Below are 6,000 nucleotides of genomic sequence, written 5' to 3'. Positions count from 1 at the left end.
TCAAAAGTATCGGAACCAGTTTTATTAATAATTTCTCAGCTTGTGGTTCTAATACTATAATAGTAAAATAAGTTAAATTCAGGGATTTGATTTCTTGCAACTGACTTTTTTTTTTACCTCACTTATAGCTTCAGGCATCCAGAAAACTCCTTGCTGTTTCTTTTGTTGTCACATCTCTGTTCTGTGGATGGGGTAGCTGTCGAATCCTCCATGCTTTATGTAAGAGCTCCCCTCAAAGTCTGTGCAGCCTAAGTCCATATATCCTGTTCTGTTGCTCTGGCTTTGAGTTCCCTCTCTATTTTTGCACTTAGTTATTTCACTTCTAAAGCTCAGCTCTTATTATTATTATTATGTTGTTGTTGTTGTTGCTTTTATCCAGCATGTACCTGTGTTTGTAGCATTAAGGGTGCCGACCACATCAGTTTGATCTACTTTGTTGTTAGAAGTTCCATTGGGGTGCCTTGTTATATATAGGAGTCAAGATCCTTATCTAATTCTCTTGTCCTGACCCTTAGTTCTCAAAACCAGTCTTGATTTGAAATATCCCACTCAGTCATTCCCAGCATTTACTCAACCAAAGTAAAGACATGCTTGGAGAAAAGCAAAGCCAAGTAGTGTTCTTTGAATTATTTGAATCTGAAATTCTATGTACTCTTCAGACCCTGAGTTTCTTCATTCCTTTAAGAAACTAATGCCACACAAAGGGAGTGGCTGCTCTTTTTATCCCAAATATATATGCCTTGGTTCCCACAGTAATGCCTTCATTAGGTCTTATTCACAATTATTGGATATTTCCATTTCCTTTCCTCCAGGTTGCCTGCATAATTAAGAGCACTTCAAGACCTAGAACACACGTGATGTGCTTTACAGAGGGCCAATTAAATGACTGTTTTCTCTGTTTCATTACAAACACCGTCAGAAATAAAAATGGACATATATACACTACCAAATGTAAAGTAGATAGCTAGTGGGAAGCAGCCGCATAGCACAGGGAGATCAGCTCAGTGCTTTGTGTCCAGCTAGAGGGGTGGGATAAAGAGGGTGGGAGGGAGACGCAAGATGGAGGAGATATGGGGATATATGTACATGTATAACTGATTCACTTTGTTATAAAGCAGAAACTAACACACCATTGTAAAGCAATTATACGCCAATAAAGATGTAAAAAAAAAAAAGAACTAAAAATGAGGATCTAACCTAATATGCAAAGGGAAGTTCTGTTGTTTTTAATTTGCTAAAGTGTGATGCCCGTTGGTCAATATTAGGTAATGTTTCATGCACAGTAATATATTTAAAGTATCTGCAGCTCAACATAGCCCCCCTTGGGGGAGAAAAGCCTTTGTTAATATCCAATAAGCGAGAAAGAGCACTAGTACATATACTATAGGTTATATTTGCATATACACATACAATACCTCATTCTGAAAGCTGTATTCTATCCAAGGACAAATGTAAGTTGGGTGGTGATCTAAGATATATAAGAAAAAGATCAGTATGAAATAAACAAATCACTCCACAAATCCTTGTCTACTGCTCCTCAGGATGGGAGTGAAAGACTGTATTTCAGTAAAATTTTCAGTGGTTTCATCAGTTATTTAAATATTTATTCATCTTTAGCCCCACAGCTATCAATATTTTAGTGAGGTCATTTTTTTAAAAAAAAATATGAATAATGTGGGTCATCTCCAAATTAATAGTCACTACATATTGTAGTAAGACCAAATATTAGGTTTATATGTGAAAGACCTTTTCTTTAAAAAAAAATTCATGTCTTTTTTTGTGTTCTTTAAACATTCTTTACCTCCTGCCTTCATTAATCAGTGTAGAAACTGCAAGTTTCACAGGGACTCTCAAGCTTCCTTATATTGTAAATAACTACTGAATCACACAAGGATTGCCCCCAAACACACATATCCTTCTACCTAACCATTTTTTAATAAGAATAAGTGCCTATGCAAAGACTTCTAACATCAGCCCTTGGTCCATGCTTTGTCCTAGCCAAAGTAGAAAAGGAATAGATGTAAAGACATAGTCAGTTACCTCTCTATCCCCGCACTCTGCTCAGTTGCCTCCCCACTGCAATTCTATACATCTTTGTGTCTCTCCCTTCTTTTATGAGACTGCAGGTCTGTTAACAGTGACTGGAAGGATTAAAGATAGATTGATTTTTGGCTCCTACATGTACCTCATTTACAAACTTTTAATGTTTACAAAGAAAAAGCAGATTCTTGTAACTAAACACAGCAGAAATTATATTGTTCCAATACAACACTGTTGTTCAATTATTCAGCCCTTACGATCTTTCCAAAAGGGTAGCTCCTCATATATATTTTCTAGTGGCAAAGAAATTCTCACTGTTGATTTGGCAGGTGAAAAGAATGACTTCTATTATAAGTAATACAGAAAGCTTATATGCTGGATCAACTTACAAGGTAATAGAAACTCCTCTTTTGAGCAACATGCCAGAACTCAACATCCAAATGATTTTTCATCTCCCTCAAAGTAGGCAGCTTAGAATGTATCTTCACTGTTCTCACAGGCAATGTTGACTTTGCTCAGAACGTTTCTGGAACTCCTCTTTCAGAATTGTCTTCAGGGCCTGGTACACATTGCTTTGAATAGCCTCTTGGGTAGCAAATCACCATCATGGAAGAGTTATTCTTATTTCATTTTGTCTTTAAGATGTAAACATTATATGGAGGCAACTGAAACAGGTGTTCAAGGTGGGTAATATATTGGGTTTGCTCAAACCCCAGGTAGTGAGACTATCAGGTAATGGGAGTATTTTCCTAGTGTACTTTATAAACTGATCCTGAAGCTAGGATGAATTTCAAAATTGTTGGGAAAACAACAGCCTCATAAAAATAAGAACAAATCCTCTCACAGCAACCCCTTCAATGGGCAACACTCCTCTCCTTTAACAGTTTAAGTACTGCTGTATTTCTTGTGGGGAATTACTTTTTGCTTATGAAACAAACTTTTTGTTTATAAAACTTTTTGTTTATGTTCATATATTCACTCTCTTTAAAAATATTTAAAGAGGTTTGCTGACGCTATTTTTATGTTCAAGTTGTACAGAATTTTTTAAGATTTGCTTTCAAAATGTGTCTGGACACTATTTAAGGAAGGTAAATGTTTTCTAGGGGAAATGCTAGGATATGATCATTGAAGTTTTATTTACCTCAGAGTACGTTTCCTTGGTTGCATAAAGCATGCAAATATTGGTACAATGTTCCCTTTCCTGAGGCAGAGAAGTGGAGTGAAGTAACAGGAGATGCCGTAGACTTGGAATGAAGGGTGTCAACTCTAGCCCTGGCTAATCTTTTGGTTAAGTGACTTAGCAAATATCAGATTGTTTTTCCGTCAGTGACGCTAATCAGCCTCTGAGGATTTGGGGGATTAAGTGAAGTGACTTTTGAAAGCCCTACAGAATCAACTTGTAGCAGGAGACAGATCCTTAGAGTTCTTTTTTTTTTTAATTAATTTATTTATTTTTGGCTGCGTTGGGTCTTTGTTGCTGCATGTGGGCTCTTCTCTAGTTGTGGTGAGTGGGGGCTACTTTTCGTTGTGGTGAGTGGGCTTCTCATTGCAGTAGCTTCTCTCATTGTGGAGCACGGGCTCTAGGCACACAGGCTTCAGTAGTTGCAGCGTGTGGGCTCAGAAGTTGTGGCACGCAGGCTCAGTAGTTGTGGCTCGCAGGCTCTAGACCGCAGGCTCAGTAGTTGTGGCGCACGGGCTTAGTTGCTCTGTGGCATGTGGGATCTTCCCAGACCAGGGCTTTGAACCCATGTCCCCTGCATTGGCAGGCGGATTCTTAACCACTGCGCCACCAGGGAAACCCCCAGATCCTTAGAGTTCTGAATGGGGAAATCCAAAAATACTATCCTGAACTGGCAATTAGAGTTTAGCTCCCTTTTAGCCTCTGACTCATTCACTGCACTTTCAGCCTTTTGGAAAATGCTGAAATGCTGGATGAGCTCAAGGATCGCTGAAGCACAGGACTCAAATGATCACAGCTGAAAACCCGGAAACACTGTTTCCGGAATTGTGATTATAATCAGCAATCATAGTAAACATTGCCACAAGAGACACCAGCTACTACCTGAAGGCAGAAAGTATATATATGACATAGTACATAGCTTAATTTATCTACATATGTATTCTTTAAAATCTGGAAACAGATAGATCTTCTATAGATCTATTTTAGATAGATGGTAGATAGATAGACAGATAGGGATTTATATATATATACATACATATATATATATATATATATACACACACACCATGAGGAAACGAGGCCATCTGTGATGTGGAATTATTTTTTCTTCTTTTTTGCCTTACCTATATTTTCTAATTTTTCTAAAATGAACACAGAGGATCATGAATAACTTCAATTCTCATAAAAATAAAATACTCAGTGTAAGTGGGATCATGCTGCAGAAGTGACACCAGAACATATGTCTGTTACCTTTATCTACTTGCCCCATACTGGCCTGCACAAAACTGTCAGGTACATGCGTCCTGGGCAGCACCCTATGGATTATCTTGTTAGCAAAATTTTCAAATCAGTCTATCGTCCATATAAAAGTTGATTAAAGGGCTCATCCATTATACTGAATTCAAGGTCACTTATCCCTGTGCAACTGGAAAAACAATGCAAATAAAATACAGAGTCTGCATTGCTCTCATCATTCACATCCGTCCAAGCTAATTAAAAATAGATTTTTTACCCATTGTTTTGTACTCAGAAGAATTACGGTTCTTGTTTGTTCTCTGTGTATCACCAAGAAACAGCATGTATATGAAGGCTGCCAACCTTAAAATATGGTCCATTTAAATCTTAGAAACTGGAACTACATTTAGTTTCTCATTTTTTCCACCTTTATTGTCACTGTTCAATGCCAAAATGTTCTCTGGAGAGTACACAGAATAAAAGACCACATCCATTTCCAATAACTTACAGAAGAGTACGACTCTCAATGAACTTCAGCAAAGGGCACAGTGGAAGAGAAACACTTTTGAGTGAATTACTATGAAGAAACTGCAGTATGTGAGAACTTCTGTTTGACAGTGTTTGACTGAAAAGTTATAAGGTATCCATGTTATTTCTCAAGGTATTCATTTTCTGCAAATTAGAGACTGGTTCAAATACTCTTTTTAAATGGCACTGTTTGGAGGTATGATTTTTCTGGGGGGGGAAAAAAACACACTAACGTGTAGTCTGGCATTATGACTGGCCTAATGGTCTATTAGCTTTACACTCCAGAATTTAATGAAAAGGATTTTTGGAAACTTTCAGATCAACATAGTGAGTGAAGAGGTGGGAGTGTGGGTGGAGCATAAATGATGCATGCTGCTTCTGGTATTATTTTAGCACATTTTCAAAAGAAATTATTTTAGCTCATTCTTAGCTTTCAAGTCATCATTTTGAAAATATATGCTGCCTTTGAATGGAACACTGAATTTCAGAGTAATGTATAACTCCTTCTGTTAGAGCAAAATAAAAAACCTTGGTTTCTGTAAATATCATATATCTATGAAACTGGCATTTTTCACCCCACTAAATCTAAGAGGTCTTGCCCAAGGTCACTGTTGGTAGGCAGAATTTTGGCCCCATGACCTTTGCTCACTGAATATTGACTATGTTATCTGCATTGTTACATAATGACATGGCAGATGTAATTAAGGTGACTAATCAGTTGACCAATCAGTTAAACTAGGCAGATTATCCTGGAGTATTCAGTGAGCCTAAGCTAATTAAATGAGACTTTGAAAGCAGAAGTCTTTCTCTGGCTGGTAGCAGATGAAGAAGTCAAAGCTTCAAAGGATGAGAAAGGCTTGATATGCCATTTTTATTTGAAGATGAAGGGATCCACATGTTAAGTAAATAAGAACTTCAGTCCTTTAATAGCATGAAACGGAATTCAGCCAACAACCTGAATGAGTTTGGAAGTGGGACCTCCCCCAGAACTTCCAGATAAGAGCCCAAACTAGCCG

Source organism: Orcinus orca, chromosome 13, assembly GCF_937001465.1.
Source record: "Orcinus orca chromosome 13, mOrcOrc1.1, whole genome shotgun sequence".
Lineage (NCBI taxonomy): Eukaryota > Metazoa > Chordata > Mammalia > Artiodactyla > Delphinidae > Orcinus > Orcinus orca.
The sequence above is the reverse complement of the archived record's forward strand: the minus strand, read 5'-3'. Positions refer to the sequence as shown.